Below are 18,448 nucleotides of genomic sequence, written 5' to 3' on the forward strand. Positions count from 1 at the left end.
CAGTGTGGGTAAATGACCTTACGTCTCACACTGCTCCTAGGTTCCCAATTAACAGTGTGCACAGAAATGCTGCCTTTTCGTCTTTATCATTTCTCTCAACCTGGTCACAGCAATTTCTGTGTTTGTCTGCAGAAGTGGCTTGTGTGTTGTAGACTGAAGAAACTATCCAATGTGCACAAAGCACCTCAGAACTGGGATGAACTATGGTAAATGTTTTTCCCCTCCCTGCTGCTGTCCATGTTTGTATCAAAACTTCTTCAAATACCTTGTCCATATACTTTCCCAGGACTTGCTGCAGCAGTTGTCTGAAGCTTTGAGGAATAATTGGAACCCAAATCTGTTTGGAGAGCAGACCAATTCCTCTTAACAATATATCATCATCAATAGAAGAGTACTAAAAATGTTAGAACTGAGGCATCCATTGCCATCTTATGCAAAATCCCCCTCTTTGTGCTTTGATTTGGGCACATGATGGCAGAAGGAATTGCAGCAGCGTGCTTTGTTGACGAGGGTTTGTATCTGCTGTGGAGTGTGGCATGGAAACCTACCGTGTCCTGACCACCTCCACGTGCACTTGCACGTGGTGCTAAGTGGAAATTGAGATGGATCTAGCATTGGAGTAAGTCAGTTCCTCCTGCTCAGAATAGGGGTGCAATGGGAGAGGTGGGTGGGGAGACTCCTACCTGCCACATACGCAGCTCTTAAAAATAGCATTGGCTGTTGGGAGAGCCAGACTTCACACTCTTATTTTTAAGGCTCTGCGTGGGCGGAGGGGATATTTCCCAGTGTTGCGTATTACTGAGACAATCTGTACAAGAAATGCTGCTCTGGAGAAATAGCAGTGTGCTTTGGCTTACAAAGCACAGGACTTTGGGGAGGGGATGAGCTGAACAGCACTGGCTGAGCACATCTCAAGTGAAACATTATTAGTGCAATATTAGCAAATGTTTTGAATAGTATCATAACTCCATAGGAAAAGGAAGTAGAACAGAAGATGGGTTTAGTACATGACCATTTCGTTGTAGTTTTCCTTTCACTTCTGTCTTGTTTTCCAACCTGTGTGGTTATACAACTTGTTTAGATGCAGAGCAGGGTTGCTCTGCATGCGTCTGAGCTGATTTTTGGAGTTGTGTAAGGGCTGTTGTGATTGGCATTGTCTAGTGCTCTGCATCTGGATTTAAGTAAATGACTGCTTTTCTTTTTCCTTTGTATTGTAAAAAAAATGGCATCTGGAGGTCAGAATGCTGTGTGTAATTCTTAGTGCTATGCCTGAAGGCAGCAGGATTCCAGTTCTGGTGTTAAGTAGTACATAAAATGGAGTATCTTTAAAAAAAAATTTTTTTGCACGTTTTAATGTCAATGATTTACTGAATTCAGGCTGCTTGAAGGTCTTGTGATACAGCAAATAATTGCAGTCCATTGGAAAGTAGTTTTCCAGATGATACGAGAACTTTCTCTGCGTCCAGGACTCTTAGCATACTAACAGGCATTTTAGGCTGTGTGACGGCCACCAGCAAAGTGTCTGCTGTTTGCTTATTGTTCAGAGTCTGAACAAATTACGACTTTGTGGAGTGGGACTTTGACATCCCTGGCAGTGCTCAAGGCTAGGCTGGATGGGTTTTGGGCAACCTGGTCTGGTGGGAGGTGTCCCTGCCCATGGCAGGAGGTTGGAATTTCTTTCTGGTCCCTTACAACCCAAACCGTTCTGTGGTTCTATTTCCATACTATTTCTAAGTTGATGCCACACAGGAAACCTGCAAATGATTTGGATAAGCTGTGGGAGAGGGGACACTGGGGCAGTCCTCAGAGGGGAGATGCTGAGGATGTGAGCTGAGGCCAGGCAAGTACGGCTCAGTTAGCTGAGCAGACTGGAAGCTTAGAGCAGATGTTGCCGCCATGTACTAACAGAGCAGGGGAGTAAATATTGGCAAGTTTTGCAGCTATTTAAGCTAAAGGTTAATGTTAGTGCAAGAACAGAAGGGTATAAGCTGGTTATGAACAAACCCAGGCTAGAAATCAGAAAGTGATATTTCTAATTGTTAGTGAACAGCTTCCAAATGGGTTTCTTTGCCCTTTCTGTTTCTAATTAATCTAAAAATGGGTCTGTTTATGAAAGCTATTATATGACAGTCGCCTGTGGGAGCAAAGAATGGGAATTCATCATCTAGGAAGCCTCTAAGTAGGCTGTGAGAAATGTCCGTGGAACCGCAGCCTCCGAAACTGTTTTTTGTAGTGTAACCTCCCTGTGTTCACACTGCCCACCTGCCTGCCTTTGCTGCCGAGCTCTGCTGTTTTGCAGGACCCTGTGGGCTTCGGAGCACAACCAGAGGTGTGTGGGAGAGGTATTTGCTACATAGATACTGAAGTAAAACTGCCAAAATCATATTGCGGTCCCTCTTGGATGGTGACTTTTCGATACACTTGTGCAGAAAACATTAAGGATCCAAGACAGCGTGAGGGGTTTCTTGAAGAACGGTGTGTATCAGTGATTCATGCTTGGTAATGAACCTGTCAGAGCTATAATTTTGTTTTCTGACAAATGATCAAGTTGTAACAGTTTCAGAAAATATGGCGTAGTGTGTAAACAGTTTTGTTCTTAAAAAGATTTAAAAAATTTCCCATGAGATTTCAGTTGCTTATTTAGAGAGTAAATTGCAATTGAACACATACTCATTAAAAGTTTCTAAAAGCTAACACAAGGAAATTATCTTTTTTAGGAGAGCCTGAAAAGCAGCAGAGAATATTAAGGCAACATTAAGTCTGCAGTACATACTAAAAAGGAAGTAATAGAGCTATCCAGCTAGAAGGAAATTCAGATTTAACCTTGAGCTGATTTATATATTTAGACACACCTTGGACATTGCTCTAAGTATAATTCACTTATTCGTGTATGTAACCAAAATAGAGATTACTTTATGTAAAAGATCAGTTTTATTTTAGCCATGTTTCCATCTGTTTTTTATTTTTGTTAATGAGTCAATATTCACCTTGTCTTTTAAGATAGCACACACATTTTGAGACACTGTTGTTGAGAAACTGAGAATGCTAAATTTTGCTGCAAATTATTTAAATTTTTTTCTATTTTTATTCAGCATATCGTGTTAGTATAGCAGGTTGAAATGCATGCGTTTTCGTGATATCTCAAAAACACGGTACGTGAAGGATCCAGTTTTGTCTACACACATCTATAGATTGTCTGGCGTATTCACTCTGAATTTTGTTATGCCTTGTTTTAGGAAACATAATTTAAAGCAAGTACGGCGTCTTTATATTTGTGTGACATGGATACATGTTGCTCATTCTAATTAAGTCACTCTATTTTTAGCTGACAGTAGTAATAACTAATTAATATAAAACTCTGTACAGCTGCTGGAATCATCCTTTTCTCATCCTGTATTTGAATCTGCTTCTTTTTGGCTCCAGTGGAGGTGGTGTGGCTTCAGTGGTCTGAGACAGAGCAGAGTCAGCTACAGGAATGCTCCCCCTACCCCCTCTGCTCAGGATTTGGGTGTGTTTTGGTCAAAATGTGGTTGTCCCTCCCATCACAGACTTGACAACGTGGTTAATTGGCCGCTCAGTCATTTAACTTTGCTTTACATAGCTGACCTAAACCTGGCTTGTGGTGCAGTTTTTATCCCCTTGCAGAGGCTTGCTAAATCCAGTTATTTTCACTTTTTTTGCACTGAATTTCTTCCCCTTTCTCATGACTGGGTTTCCAGACCAACATTCCACTTTGTAGAACCTGTCAAATGCCTTTACTGGGGGTGTGAAAGCTGTGTCAGGGCTTATTAATACCAGTGTGATTGCTGGGGTCAGCTTTGTCAGAGCCAGTGTGACAGTGTCCCTTTTTCTTGTTCAGTGCACACACTAACAGTGTCCTTAGAGACTGACTGAGGCATATATGTGGTTCATAACAAGTATTTATGGAGCATTTTGGTTCATTAATCAACTGCTGTCTTCTGCGGGGAATATAAATGTACAAAATTATTCCTACCTAGAGAGAAAGGAATATTATTTTAGCCAGCAGTCATTAAGGCGAAGGTGGTGTATTGGAAAGCTTTTTTCCATGCTTACTGAAAGTTGGTACATCTGTAGCAAATGAGGGAGAAAGTGCAGGTAGAGAAAGCAGTCTGTCAGCAGAGGTAGCTGGTTATTTCTCTGTGTTACTAGTTATTATTCTTCTGCCAGACCGTTGTTACATGAGGCTGAACAAGCCATGTTGTGGTGGCCTTTGAGGAGGGTTTTCCTACCGCTTCTCCCTGTGACCCATTGCTTGATTTCTGGTTATTTGACTTAAGATGCTGGAAATGAGCCATCACAGCAATAACTGAAGTAGCTGTAAGCCAGGCTCCGTAGTATTTGAGGGGCTCCAAATTTAAGTAATCTGAAAAATTTGGCTTTGGTTATCTTGAGGTAGCTGTCCAAATGGCACAGGTCTTGACCTGATTATGCCCTCATTCTTTGCTTGCAGTGGGGACTTGTAAACTTTACAGAAATAATATGAAAACACCAAATGTTTAAATTAATGTTTAAATTACTTGAATAATATGGTGATGTGTGCAGTGAATGCTCCTTAAGCCACTGCATGTAACAGTGGTTGTTATTGTAGGACATAGCTACAATGCAATAAATAATACATATGGTCATGCACTGAGCAATGCAAAGGAAACAAAGAGTTTCCTGCTCAGAGAGCAGTAGGACACCCTCTCTTCTTGCTGAGAAAGGGGTTTACCTCCAACCGGAGAAGGAATAGTCTTTTAAATACACACAAAGTGCTACCCTGTAGGATAACGTTGTGTATAGCAAAATAAAGTAATAATAAAAATCTGGATCCTGAAATGATGTGGGAAGAAAAAATAAGTGCTTTATGCAGCCCTTTTAAACAGTGGAACCTTTATCCAGAGCAAGAAAATCAACCCTGAGCAATTTGAGGGATACAAAACTACTTTGTCCTGAGGGCATGCAGTAGGAGATGGGCAGAGTATCATGTCCTGACAGTGCTGATTTAGGCTGGATGAAAAGAGGATGTCTGGATCCTGAAAAAGAATTGGATGCTGGAGATGCTGGCTGCAATGTTTACTGCAGAGAAAGATCTGAATTCCAGTAGCCAAATCCTTATGTTTTGGACCTACGTTTTGCAGAATGCACAAGTGGTTGTGTCTGAGGCCACTTCCCTCTTCTCACTGTCAAGCTCAGGTAGGGTTTTGCAGGGCTCTGCAGTGTTTGAACTGAGCTGCAATGCGGTGGGCAGCTGGGTTGTCACGCAGACCATCTGTGGGGAATAACACACCTTCGTCTTCTGTCACTGCTCCCAAAAGGGTGATAGTGCTCAGCTGACACCAGGGTCTTTAAATAGCCTGCCAAGGTGACATGCAAAGTTAGGACACAGGTGTCTGCTAGCTGGTATGTGTATTACCGTGTAATTTTCTACCTGAGACAAGTTGTGGAATGATGTAAGTAATGAGCAATAAACATCAGACCTGGTCAGTACGTGAGGAGATTAATTAGACCATCCATTTTCCTCTAAAGCATCCCTGAAAAGTGCATGTGCTCCTGCTTGTTAAAAGCTTCTGGGCTGGAGATTGTGTAGCTTCCCTAGACAATCTCTGCTTGCTTACGATTAAAAGCTTTTCCAGATGTCTAACCTAGCTTTCCACTGTTGCACATTAAACCTGTTATGTCTTTATCTGCATTTACGATATAAATGTTGACTGGTTTACGTCCCTTTTCTGTGCCCCAGCTGGTTCATGTCTGAAGGCTGTTATGTTTACCTGAGGTCTATATTTCAAATTATCTGCAACTTTTCCTTCCCAGGTTTCTCGATCAAAAAAGCAATTACAGCTCAGAGTATAATTCCAGGTTTTTCCACCTCCAGCATGTCTGTGCTCAGATGCCTGTGCTGTTTAGTGATGTTGATTATTTAATTAGGTATGCAATTAAGGCATTGATTGTAATTTTCCAATTTCATGAGTATCAAATCCTTATGTTATGGATGCCATTAGGAGGAAGAGAGATGTAATTTGAAGGAGGAAGCAGCAGAGGGAGAGTTTTCTCTGCTATAAATGCTTCCTCACTGCCTGTTGACCTGAGATATTCAGGCTGACTGATTTAAAAGCAAGTTTAATTGTTGCTTCTGGAATGGGAGCAGCCAGTAGGTAAAATTTTCGAGTCAGCTAGATTGTAGAAGGTAATGTGGAAGATTTGCTGTGAATCCATCTTCTGCTTCTACTTTTTGATTAAAAATGGAGAGTGACAATTCAGCTTGAGAAAAGCTTCATCACTTATGGGTGGGCAGCCAAAACCCGGGACAAGAGCCCTGGAGGCATTTGTTTGTTTTCAGGAGAACATTTAAGGAAGCTTTTAGTATCTGTCGTTGCTGGGGCACAAGGAGACAAGATGTTAACCTGAGCCTGCCACCTGAATCAGCTTTGCTTTTATAATCTGACTTTGAAGGCTGGTGTGGGCTGTGATGAGTGGGGTGCTAGTGTCTGAGCAGCAGCTCCTGCAAGGAGCGTGGTGTCTGGGAAATAAGGCTGGTTTGTGCCCTGGGGTGCCTGGAACCTATTGGATGAGAATAAAACAGCCTTTTTTTTTTTTTTTTTTGTGAAGCACTGGGTTTCAGAGCTGATAGCTTTTGGCTTTGTTTCCCCAAAGCCAAGACTGTGTAAATTCTCTGAGCAGTTTTTGGTGTGGCAGCAGCAGCCTCAGAGGAAGGAGGTGGGAGGACTCCTTGCAGGCAGCTCTGAGGTCTCCTCTCAATCCCTGCGTGGTAAAGATTGGCCTAAAGTGAGGAGCATGAGGATTCATCACCCTGCAGAAGCATTAGTGCTATTTTAACTCCAGGTTTTTCATTTACCTTACAAAAATCTCACTCCTTGAATCTTGCTCTGTGCTTAGCCTTGGAAATATCCTTCATTCCCAGGGCTGAGCAGACATCCTTACATTCAAATAAATGTTGTCACATGGAGTGTTGTCTCCTTTAGTACAAAGTTAACAAGTCAGTCAGTGATTTGGGCTCACCTGTTTACAGCAGATGGACTTGCACTGCCTGTCCTTGGAAGGTAAACAGTCCCGGTACATTTTGTCTTTCTGTAAAGCAAATAATTCACCTTCTTTTATGGAAGAAAAACCCTTTTTAAAAAGGGGAAATTCTGGGGGCTTTGAGGAAGAACACGTGCCCTTCCTTTTTCTTCAGGTGTTTGAAGGCTAATCTCTGGCCAGTAAATTTCTGGGATGTTCTGGGTGCTGTAGGTGGAACCTCTGCCTCTGTTTCCTCCCAAGCTTGCAGGTTGCTTTTGCACCTTACCTCCCCTCTTTCCTAGGGGGAAAAGAAAGAATCTGTGCTTTGTGTGACACCTTACTTGAAGAAACTTGTTCTTTTGTCTGAAGGCAACGTCCTAAATGGATGAATGTTGGATGAATGTGGTCTGGAGCTGTCGGGTGGCTGTAATGAGAGAAATGTCATTGACACGATAGCTTTAAATGCCTTGGAATATACCATCTCCTCCAGCCTGCGGTCTGAGCAGCACTGCTTATGTTGTGGTGATGCACAGCTCCTCAAAGCAGGGTATTCACTGGGGATGGCTGTCAAACAGCAGAAAGTCGCTGCTTTTTCATTAGCACTTCAGTCTTTAGACTGCAGATTGATTTTGATCTTTGTGTGGCTTTGAAGAAGATAATAAATAGCATGTTTTCACTGCAGAATCAATTGATGATAGATATTACACTGTGTATTTGAACTTCTAAGGGCCGATGCAGCTCTGAACCTAAACTACCTTACTGAAAACTCTGTCTTCAGGGAGATGCAAGAAGCAGTTTCATTTGGGACAGATGGTTCTTTTTGTTTGCTTCAATGGGAGGAAAATAATTTATTTTAGAGAGCTCTTGGGTCAGAGATGTCTGAGTCCATTTGTGAGATGAATTAAACCTGAGTGTGAGTTGGGCAGAATTTATCCCTGCTGTTCCATTCAGGCTGTCTCCATTGATTTTTCATTCTTCTCTGTTTCTTCTCTTTATGTAATATCTTATCAGTTAATTTACTTTGTTCCCCCAGTTTTGTATTTCCTTAGGAGCCAGGGCACTCCAAGTGTTCTTGCTTGTTTTCCTGCAGGGAGAAAGGGGTGTGAGTGTGTAGGAGAGGGAGGAGCAGGACCTGTGCTTTAAGTGTCCTCTTTTTTCTTTGGTTAATCCACTCGTGCTCGTGGAGGAATTGCTTACTTACACAATTTTATCAGTAATTCAGTATTTTACAGGAAGTTAGAATCAAATAGAAAGATAACGAGGATTAAAAAAGAAGAAAGGGTAATGTATACCTCGCAGACATCAAAGCATTTGGCCTATATAGCTGAGCCTGGTTTTATCAGTTTTAATAACTCCCTGCTGGCTCAACCTAAAATTAAAATCTGTTGGCGAATTAAAAAATCACAGTACGAAGTATTTAAATTTTTAAGTGGAAGTTTATTTCTCCCGTAGAAGGCAAATAACTCAGTGCTCTGAGCCTTAAGGTAAAGCACACTTTCTCATTGGCTTTTCATTCGACGTGAATTGTGTCCTAATTCCAAATTATCTTCGCTATTTCCATAAATGAAGCATTCCTGAAAAACAGCACCTGTGTCAATCTCCTTTGTGTTAGGTAAGAGATTTTAAATGTTTGAAAAGTGCTATCTTCCTAGCTGCTGAGAGCCACCTATATTTTGTCTGTTCATAGCCTCATTCTCCTCCTCTCCTTGTGAGCCATGGGGAGGACCATGGCATTTTCCAACACTTCATTGCTCATGACCTCTATTAATGATGTCTCCTGTCTCTTTGTCTCCTGAAACTTGCTCACTCTTTTCATGTTATTCGTCTTCTCCTGTTCCTACAGGGCATTCATGGGAGTATTGGGGTTTTCTGTGGTAGTGCTTGGAAATCTGCACAGGCTTTCAGGGTCTCGAGCGATGGGTGGAGGTTTGTGTTTGGCCCCAGTGCATTTTTGACTTGGATGTGCTAGTGCATCGATGACTGCAGGGACAGGCAAAGACCATGGAAAGAAGAGATCTAGAGGGGCAGAGATGGCAGTGTGTCAATGGCTCTGTTTGTAGTCAGATCATTGGAAAAAGTAGGGCAAATGAAAGCCTACGATGCTATGCAATGGGTAATCCAGGTGCTATAAACAGTTAATGCCAATGTTAACTGAGTGTTGTCTGACTTATTTTTTTAAAACTATTAGTGCAAATGAGACTCCTGAAAAGTCCTTTTTTTTTTTTTTTTTTTTTTTGTGTTATGTACAGCGGTTTGAAGATATTAAGTGCCACGCAAATCCTGAATTGCATTTTTATTTTCTCACTTGGGCAGTCTTCATCATTATGTGGATGCATTTGATACGGAGCTTCAGCTCTGAGCTGAAGTGCTGTAATTGGTGTGTTTAGTAGCAATCATTTCTTTTGGAACTCGGTGCCCTTGGTTGGGTAAGAGCCTTATCCTGGCGGGGTGCAAGCATATAATGAGAACCTCGGGGTCAGGCTCTTAAAGGCATTTAAAGCTAAAGCACCTCTGAAACTCTGACCCGTGGTCCCTGGCCTTGCAGCAAGGGAAAGAGCAAAAAAAAAGGGAGGATTCTCTGGGGGATGGAGGATGTCAGTGAACTCCAGCCTCACACGGGCTCTGAAACGAGGTCGGTGACTTGGTGTCTGTGCCTGGCTGCAAGGGGCAATGTTGTGTCTGCACCTGGAAAATGCAGAAGGGCACTGTTCATTGCTGTTGCTGTTAAGACCCAAGTATTGCGCACCATGGTGTTAGTCTGCCTGTGTGCAAAACTTGTGCTTGTGTCCACCAGATAAATAAGCAGATGGAGACACCAGCCTGGCTGTTGTCAGCTGATTCTTCCAGATGCCGTGAGAATATCCCACGCGGTGAGGGCAAGGCTTGGAGCACAGTGATGCTTGTAAGAGGAAATGGTGAATGAAAGTTGGTATTGGCATAGGTAAGAGATCTGGTGCGTGATGGAGAGGAACAAATCTCATTTTAAGCACGGCTGGCTCACAAGGAGGTAGGAGGTATTTGAGCAGATGGGAAGATAGTGGCATTTCCACAGCTAAGTCATAGAGGCCTCTTCAGAATCCTACCCCACACTGCAAAAAGACTTTGTTTTGAAAGATGCGGGGATTTGTCCTCGATCAAAGCAGGAAATGCACGCAGCTCCCTCATAGCGCCTTCGGTGCGAAAGGCACAGGAGAGAAACAGCATTTGGGAAGGAGGTGCTTGTGTTGGGTACACAAAGAAGGGGGACCTACTGACAGGATGCAGGGAGCATTTGTCAGAAGGGGGATGTGAGTGTGGACCAACTGGCCAGGAAGATTTTTTTTAGCAGTGGTGCGTTGGATGCCTTTGGGACAGCTTGTGGGGCAAATAAGCACTTCTTAATTAAGCACTTTTTATGGGATCAGTGCCTGCTGCTGCTCACTTCCTAGGGAAGAAGTGTCAGTACAACGTGAGTGGATCCGATTCTGTGCACAGCATTTCTGCAGTCATTCTTTATGTAACAATGTGACTTATATTTTTGGGAAATGCAAGATCACCCACCGGGTGTTCAATCCCCCACACTGGTGGCAGGGCTGGCACTAGTCTTCCTTGGAAACCAGACAGGATCCGCCTGAGTGAGGGCATTGCTGAACCTTGTGGGTTAGTCTGGGGTGAACGGGAGATGCAAAAATAGACATACATATCTGCATCGGGCAAAGAATCTTCTTGGAACTGGTTAATTATGTTGTCCTGGGCTTTTCTGCCAGCCCCCTGCTCCGCAGTCCTGCAGGATGCCAGGAGTCAGACAGAGCGCTTTTCCAGCACAGATCGCCTCGCTGTGCTCTGTTGCCTGCTCTCGTAATGCCAAAGGAGCGCGCTTTGTCTTTAGTCAGATTGGCTCTATCAGTTCGTATTTCCTTCTGAATGGATAATAAAGTGGAGAATCATTTCAAGGCGAGGAGTGTTGGTGTGTGAGCGAAGCGGGGAGGCTGCGTGTGAGGAGCTAGGCAGTAAGCAGCTGACGAGGAGGAGTAAAGTAGCAATAGCTGCACAGCTTTCTCTCTGCCTCTGAAGTACAATATTTTCTGTTGAGTCACAACTGAAGACAGAGATGAAGTTTTTACTGTACTTGGTACTGCCTGGGAAAGGGAAAAGATGCATTGTGTTGATGAATTAAAGAATTTCTGTTGAGGGATACTCCTTGAAGCTGACAGGATTTCTGCATTTTTGGCTTTTGCATTCACTGGCTTCTACTGGTTTTTGCTTTTTGGATTTTTAGAAACTGTTTGCTTTTTTTTTTCTTTTTTTTTTTTTCTTCAAAACATGCCTTCTACTTTGCATGGTTTCTCATCGTAGTGCTGCTGTGGAACAGGATACTCTCGGTGCCTTTTTACATTGCTTTCCCCGATACCTGAGATGGGACACCAACAATGTGTTGATAATCTCCACAGTGAAAGTTCGTTATCGGGTGAACCTTTAACAAGATTAGGACTCCTTCGGGACTTGTCTTTTCTATGAAACCAAGCTATTGTATTCTGTAGTTTCTATTCTATGTATTTCCTTTACATTTAAACATTTTATTTTGAAGCAGAAAGGTAAGTGAATGACTGGAACAAATGAAGTGGCTGGGTATAAACTGCAAGTAGGCAGCAAACAAGCAGGATTGTTCTTTATTTTGAGTGGGCTGTGTGCATGTGTTTACTTTGGTAATACAATAGCTCCATTTGAAGCTTACTGGATTTAAACACATGCTTTGAAAAGACAATCCACTCTTAGTAAGTTCATTTGTGTGCTCTATTTCTTAGTTTTTGTATTCACCCATTAGACACTAATTGTAGATGTCCTATTGCTGGTACAATTGAGGTTGTCTGTTTACTTCTCACACTTCTCTGTTAGGAGGGTTTGTTTCTCAGCTGGAATTTGACATCAAAATCACTGTGTGAAGAGGAGTTAAAGGGAAGGGAATTTTGGGATAATATAAGTTTGATCACTTGAAGAGCAAATAGCTTCAGAGTAATTAAATTACTGGTTTGATTCTGCCTTAAATGTCACTTAAAACAGGCTTGCTTTTAACCCAGAGTATTTATCATTGGCTTGATTTCCTGTGCTGAGAAGGTTGCGAGCTGATGAGATGAAATGACTGGCATGAAGAAGCAATGAGGATGCTGTACAAGCTCATGAATCAGAGCAGATGGCGTGGCTGTTTCAGATATCTTTTCAGTTTTCATTCCTTTTATACAGGCAGCTTTCTTTTGCTAATGGAGAGAGCCTTTGGGGGATAAACATCAAGACCTAATACAGAATGCTAAGGTCTTCTGCCCTCAAGATGAAAAGGAGAAAGCTTATAGAAGCAAAGCTTCAGTTTTAGCCCAGGAGAATTTTAGTTGAAGAGCGCTGCAGTTTAGCAGCATGAGCTGGAAAAGCCTAATTGTTCTATCAGCTGCCTACGTTACCTCTTCCCAGCCTCTCTGAAAGCTGCCGAGTGTCTGCTCTAAAGAAGTGCAGGAAAGGTCAGAAACGGTGAGCAAGATCACATAGCATCAGCCTGTACTACAGCTATGTTAGCTCTGCCCTGACAACAGAAGTTGCATCTCTTAATTCATCACCTTGGGTTGGTGAGTGCTGCCTGTCATTCCCCCACCTGGCTGGCCCTGTTAACTGAGGCACCATTCCCTGGAAAACCAGCTCCAGACCACAGTGAGTAACCAGAGTTTTGAGAGAAATCCAAGAGACGAATGTTTCCTGGTGGCTCCTGTCAGAGATGGCAGCACTTGGGGAGTTCAAACTATTGCTTCAGCACTGGGTTGTAAATTGGATTACAAGTAGAGGAAAGGTACAGCATGTTCTGTTTCTGCTAGTCGAGGCAGAGCTCTTAGTATCCTTCAGTGCTTTCATAATGGAGCACACAAACCTCATTTAAAGCAGAAGGACTGGGTTTGGACTGACAGTGCTCTGTCTCTCTCTGTTCTCTTAGAGGTAGCTGAACATTCAGCAACTTTAATCCAAAACCTAGCAGATGTTTGTACAGTCCTGATCCCAAGACCAGCCAACTTGTCAGCATGCTGCAGTACTTGTGCTTGTTTTCACTGCTGCTTCCTTTAAACAAAAAGTTGCTTCTTGCTCATGGCTCGTCTGTTCAATATAGTACTTGGTCCTTAGGATCCTGACTTGGAAGAAATCTCTTTTAAGGAACAGTCAGAGCTGGTTATATCACAGTGCTTTAGGTTGTCATGGGTAAATCATTTACTGGAGATACCTGATTGATTCAGCTGTGTACAAAACTCCCTCATGTAACCTAAGCAGTGCTCTGGAAACAGAGGCTACTGAACTTAATTCCTTCTCAGTTTGCTCTTAAACTGCTGATAGCTGGCTGCTTAGGTTTTATATTTGCTGCCAGGGAGTGAAGTAACTTTACTTAATAACAACAGAAGAAGCTGTGATTTTTTCTTTCTCTCTATATATTATTTTTTTTTAGCATTCAGTTATCCTTTTTGTATTTTTCTCAGCACAGGATGGTTTCAGCACATTGGGGGTAGGTGTCTTAAACTTAGCTTGCTGCTGGCTATGTGTGAGCTGTGAGTTCTCGTGGTCGGCAGCTTCTAGCCTGTGCCTCTCTGCACTAGGACACAACCCCTCTTTCTTTGATTCTGTCTCTGGATGCCTTCCTTTCTCAGCCACCAGGTAATGACAGACCCCATTTGTTACTGCAACTGTGCCATCCACTGCCACTGTTAGCTTGCAGAAAAAGCTGTGCTAAAAGGTTGTGGCTCCACAGGGAACGAGCTTGTCTCCAGGAATGGCAGCACTGCCTGGTGCCACGGAGATCGTGGGGGTGCTCTCAAGGCAGCTTCACTGAAAAGGCACAAACATCTCAATCCTTCTCCATCCGTGCTCACAGAAGTGATGCCAGTGGAGGGAGACCAACATTAGCCCCATTTAACAGAAAGCTGAGGCACTTAACTGTTTTTTTTTTGGTGTCTCCTGTGTTTGTAGTGGTTATTAAGGAGTTAAAGCAGGGCGTGCAATCTGTTTACTCCCCTACACAGCGACACTCTTTAATTATATGAATTTAATTTCATGCTGTCTCTCAACAAAATTTTTCATGCTGGTGAACATGCTTGCAACACTTTAGTGAGTTTTTACCCTCATACTTAGTGATTTGTACAGTTCCTTCACTTTGTAGCTACATCAATAACATGCTGGTACAGCAAAATATTATTCAGAGGTGTTTTTGCCTCAGTTTAATGGCTTTGCGTAAAAGTTAAGGAATTACTGTGATGGGAGAGGTACAGACCTGTGTAATTCATTCATCCAATGTGTTGTATTCCCCAGATCATTTTTTCCACCATGAGGGTTACTGACTAGCCAAATCTGACCTTTTGTCCTCTTCCCTCTTCTCATCTATCAAGCTGTTCTGGAAAGGATTCAAGTGTGTTTTTCCAAAATGTGATAGGCAGGAAGGCTGGCTCTCACGGATGTCTGAAGTGTTTTGACACAATTTTTGCTCAGTTTTATTGAAACAAATCTGTTTGGAGGTACAGATGAAACCTGGAGCATGTTAGTGGAAGTGCTTGAACATTTCAGAAAGTCCTATGGGCAGGGCTGGGATGCAGTTAGGCAGTTTTGCAGCTTGTGCTGCAGCACCAGAACAGGAACGCAGCCTGAGATTTGGCAGGCAATGGGGCTCTGAAGGGACTGTGGAAGGATTGCCAAGGGAGTGTGAAGTAGCTTTTTGCTCACATTGTTTTGTTTTTAAAAACCATTTTCATCCTTTTGTAATGACAATCTTTTCAATAGCATGGATATATTTCCTTCATAGTCCACTGTGAAGTGCCATGTGTGCCTTGTGTACCTTACATTTAGCAGAAATGCCCCGAGGTGAGCGCATTTTTCAGAGTACATTTTGTTCTCCAGTCCTGGTGTTCCTTGCACAGGATTGCTCAGCCCTGTAACTTCTTATTCCAATAATCAATGCCAGGACTCAAAAGTTAGTTTCTGTTAATTATCAGAAGGTTTGAAAAGAGACTCATTCTCGGAAGCAAGCAATGAATTTCATGTTTAGCTATGATCCATCCCAAAATTAAATCTAATCATGTTAATTAGTAAATTGCATGCTCACCTCCAGAAGTCATAACGTCAGCAAAGCTGGCTGTAACTGTTCGTATCTCTGTCAAGCCTTGCTGTTCAGATTCTTTCAGCAATTAAAGTGTTTAAAAATGCTGTAATATTCCCAGGAAGAGTCGATGTTTCAGCATGCAAAGTGCTGGGGCGATGTTGCTATGGCAGCCTTAGCCATGAATTCTTTCTCTTGCTGATGCCAAAACCTCCTTTCCCAGAATGTCCTGCATATTGGTTCATGTTATTCTTCATATTTAAACGTTGTTTCATAAAGTAAGAAGACCATTTATCAGTCACTTCATTGCTTTTCCTGTAGTAATTGCTTGCACGGGTAACACAATACCACTGTGTGTGGAAGATACTAAAAATATAATCTAGCCCAAAAGACTTCACGCAGTGCCATGGTGGTGTGAGTCAATAGGCAGAGAAGGTGCTGTGAAATACTTTTTGGTCATGGTTAATTGTTTTTTGTACCTCTTTGAGTCTGAACATCACATCTACCCTTGTGTACCAGCACCTTCTAATGTGATAGTCTGGGGTAAAGGTGTCTCGCTATTTCCCTTACTGTGATGAAAACCAGAGAGCTGGTAGAGAGATTTTAGTGGAGCTTCAGTAGGCACAAAGAAGCTGTGATCTCACACCCTGTTTTTCCGCTTAACTGCCAGCTTTTTGCTGCTTGGGGCAGTGCTAAAGGCACTGCAAAGCTGCCTTTGCTTTGAACCGTGTCTGCCCAGTGGGTCTTGGAAGCAAACACCCTGTTCAGAGTGGTTTGCAGCTTCTGGTGGAGACTGACCTTCTGGAGAGTGCTGTCAGTGTAAAGTGTGACTGATCCCCAGTTGTCGAGCAGAGATCTCCTAACTGCAGTTTATTCCTTCATGGGATTTCTCATGTTCTTGTTTCTCAATCACTGATGATGACGTGCCATGTTTTTGCTCCTGTTGTGATCACAATCCAATATATCAGGAGGAGTAAGTATTGTTCCTGTGTTAGAGATACTCCAGAAATGTCACCTGTGGCCAGGTAATTAGTTGTGCAGTGTTTGGTTCATCATTCCTCCCCACTCCCCACCTTGATTTTAAAATCTTAAGATGCCAATTTGGTCCTCATGGAAATTACAAGATAACACAAACATCCCCAAAGAAAGGCAGTGATGTCTTACTCCTGCTTACCTTGGGCTTAACATCCATTTGGTTAGTTGTAGGTTGGAGAAATAGTGGAAACTGTGCGTGCTGCTCTTCAGTCTGCCCACCCAGAGACAACTGGGCGAAGCTGTAAGTTCTGCAGAGAAATGTCTGCTAAAAATGCAACCAGAACAAAGTTTGTGTGAGGGCTTGCAGTATCTGGCAGGATATCAGGATGCAAATATCCTTTATTTAAACATGTGATTTCTTGATATATGTTAATATGACTTCTGAAGTGATTCTGGAAGAGAAAGACTTCAGTGAGGATTTGCATCAAAATTAGGTATTTTTTTTGGCTGAAACTTTATTAAGGTTTCAGTGTCACTTTACTGTCTGTGCTACAAGGGAGCATGACCCTAACAAAACCATCATTAAAGGATTAAGGAACTTTTACAGGGGACAGTTAGCTGCACAATGCCTGCTTTGGGTCAGCAGGAAGGAAGCAAGGAAATGCACCCAAGGTGGGAAGGAGGAGGGAAGCAGGCAATTCTCTTACCTGCTTGTTGGCTTGTTTCTTATAAGTGGCAGGGTTTTGCTCTTTGATGGAAGCAGAGAGATTTCTGTTCGCTTCCACCCACTGTACAGAGAGGTGGAGAGGCATTGCCCGTGTCCTCATGCTCTGTTCTGGTCTTGTTCCCGGACTCAAGGGGAGCAGTTTCTGTCCTTCTTGGGACAAGCTGGAAAGGTATTGCTGGTATTTGTAATCAAAGTTGTTGTTTTTTGGAAGTCTAAAATGAAATAGGTGTGTGTGCATATGTGTACACGTGTGTGAGCACACAAATGAAAGCTTTGTAGTGTTTGCATTAACTGCCTGCTTTGCAATGGCTGCAGTCCTGTGAGTGTGTTCAGCAGGAAAAAGCACCCTCTGTAACAAACTGCTGCTATCAAGCGTTTAAGCAGACAAAAGAACCAAGAGTGAACTTCAGCTTGATTTCTTTTTTTAAACTAAAATGATTATTAAGCCCCTCTGGTGCACTGAAAGCTGCATGCAGAAAGGAAGCGTGACAAATGCTGAGCTTTCCAAGGGAGTCCTTGCACAAGCATGTGTAGGCTTTTCTCCTAGCACTGAGGGTTTGATACGCTGGAAAATAATTGCAATGAGCATCCCTGCTAGCTACCCTCAAGCAACACATGGAGGGAGCCACAGCTGTAGGTCTCTTCTTCCAGGGTGCCACTGAATTCAGGTGCTTGTTCTCTGAAGGCTCACTTCTTAATATTGACACAGAATTGACACAGAACTTTTTTTTTTCTTTTTTTTTTTTCTAGTATTAATTACTAGTTAGCCTATCAAGTGGAAAGGTAAATTGTTTAAGTAGTGGAAGAAGATAGCCTGAGCAAATATTTCTTAGGTCAACCCTGTTCTATGAGGGATTAGTTAGATAAGAGATACTAAAAACGAAGCAAAACCAAACCAAAAGAACAAACAAACAAACAAACAAAAAAAACAACAACAGCAACAACAAAAAACGTAGATCTTTATGGACTAATGACCTGAAAAATTATATAAAATTAAAAATTAATTTCTTTAAGAAGCTTACAAATTTAATGGGGAATTTGTTTAACTTACATAAGGCCAGGTATGGAAGTTCATTTGAGATGCTGGATTATGGGGCTTAAGCCTTAAGCACAGATGCAGCCTCTGTTATAGCATGTTAATTAACTCTGATTATAGAGATTGGTATTTGCAAGTGCCATCTCCTCCAGATCAGAAACCTTTATTTTCTTCCCAGCCCTCAAAGAGAAGCAACAACTATGAAAACAAAATTTTCACTGGGATAAAAATGCTCACCGGCAACAAAATGCTGGTGATATTACAAATGGCTGTCCGGCAGAACTGGAGGAATTATTAGAGAAAGGGCTTCTGTTCTTCGGCAGTTTGGGGTCAGTACAGGTGTACAAGCCTTGAATTAATCTTCTGAAATGGGGATTGCTGTTTCACCTCTGAAAGAGGCACCTGGTGAATGCTTCTGTGAACTCTGGAGCTGGCCCTTGGGCAGTAAAAAGGCTCCCTTCTTTCGGAGGGAGCTTGTTGGTCTTTGGGCAAAGGCATAATTCAGTGCAGACAAACCTACGGTGGCATTCAGTCCTCTGCTTAGCATGAGAATGTGAAACACTTGGGCTCAGCACCTGGTCCAGCCCTCACTAGTGGG

General features: G+C 42.6%; 1 protein-coding gene across 3 annotated transcripts in view; it reads left to right on the forward strand.

Moving 5' to 3' along the window:
* The window catches only part of UNC13B (unc-13 homolog B), a 212,014-nt gene that overhangs the window by 88,341 nt on the left and 105,225 nt on the right, over positions 1–18,448 (forward strand). Inside the window, exon 1 of one of the 3 annotated variants that reach the window (XM_038170582.2) lies at positions 10,883–11,594. The exons of the other annotated variants lie outside the window; for them this stretch is intronic. The gene's annotated coding sequence lies outside the window, so the exon portion shown is untranslated. Of the gene's footprint in view, positions 1–10,882; positions 11,595–18,448 lie in introns of those variants that run through there. 3 annotated transcript variants of the gene reach the window in all.

Source organism: Anas platyrhynchos, chromosome Z (assembly GCF_047663525.1).
Source record: "Anas platyrhynchos isolate ZD024472 breed Pekin duck chromosome Z, IASCAAS_PekinDuck_T2T, whole genome shotgun sequence".
In the NCBI taxonomy this organism is placed as follows: domain Eukaryota; kingdom Metazoa; phylum Chordata; class Aves; order Anseriformes; family Anatidae; genus Anas; species Anas platyrhynchos.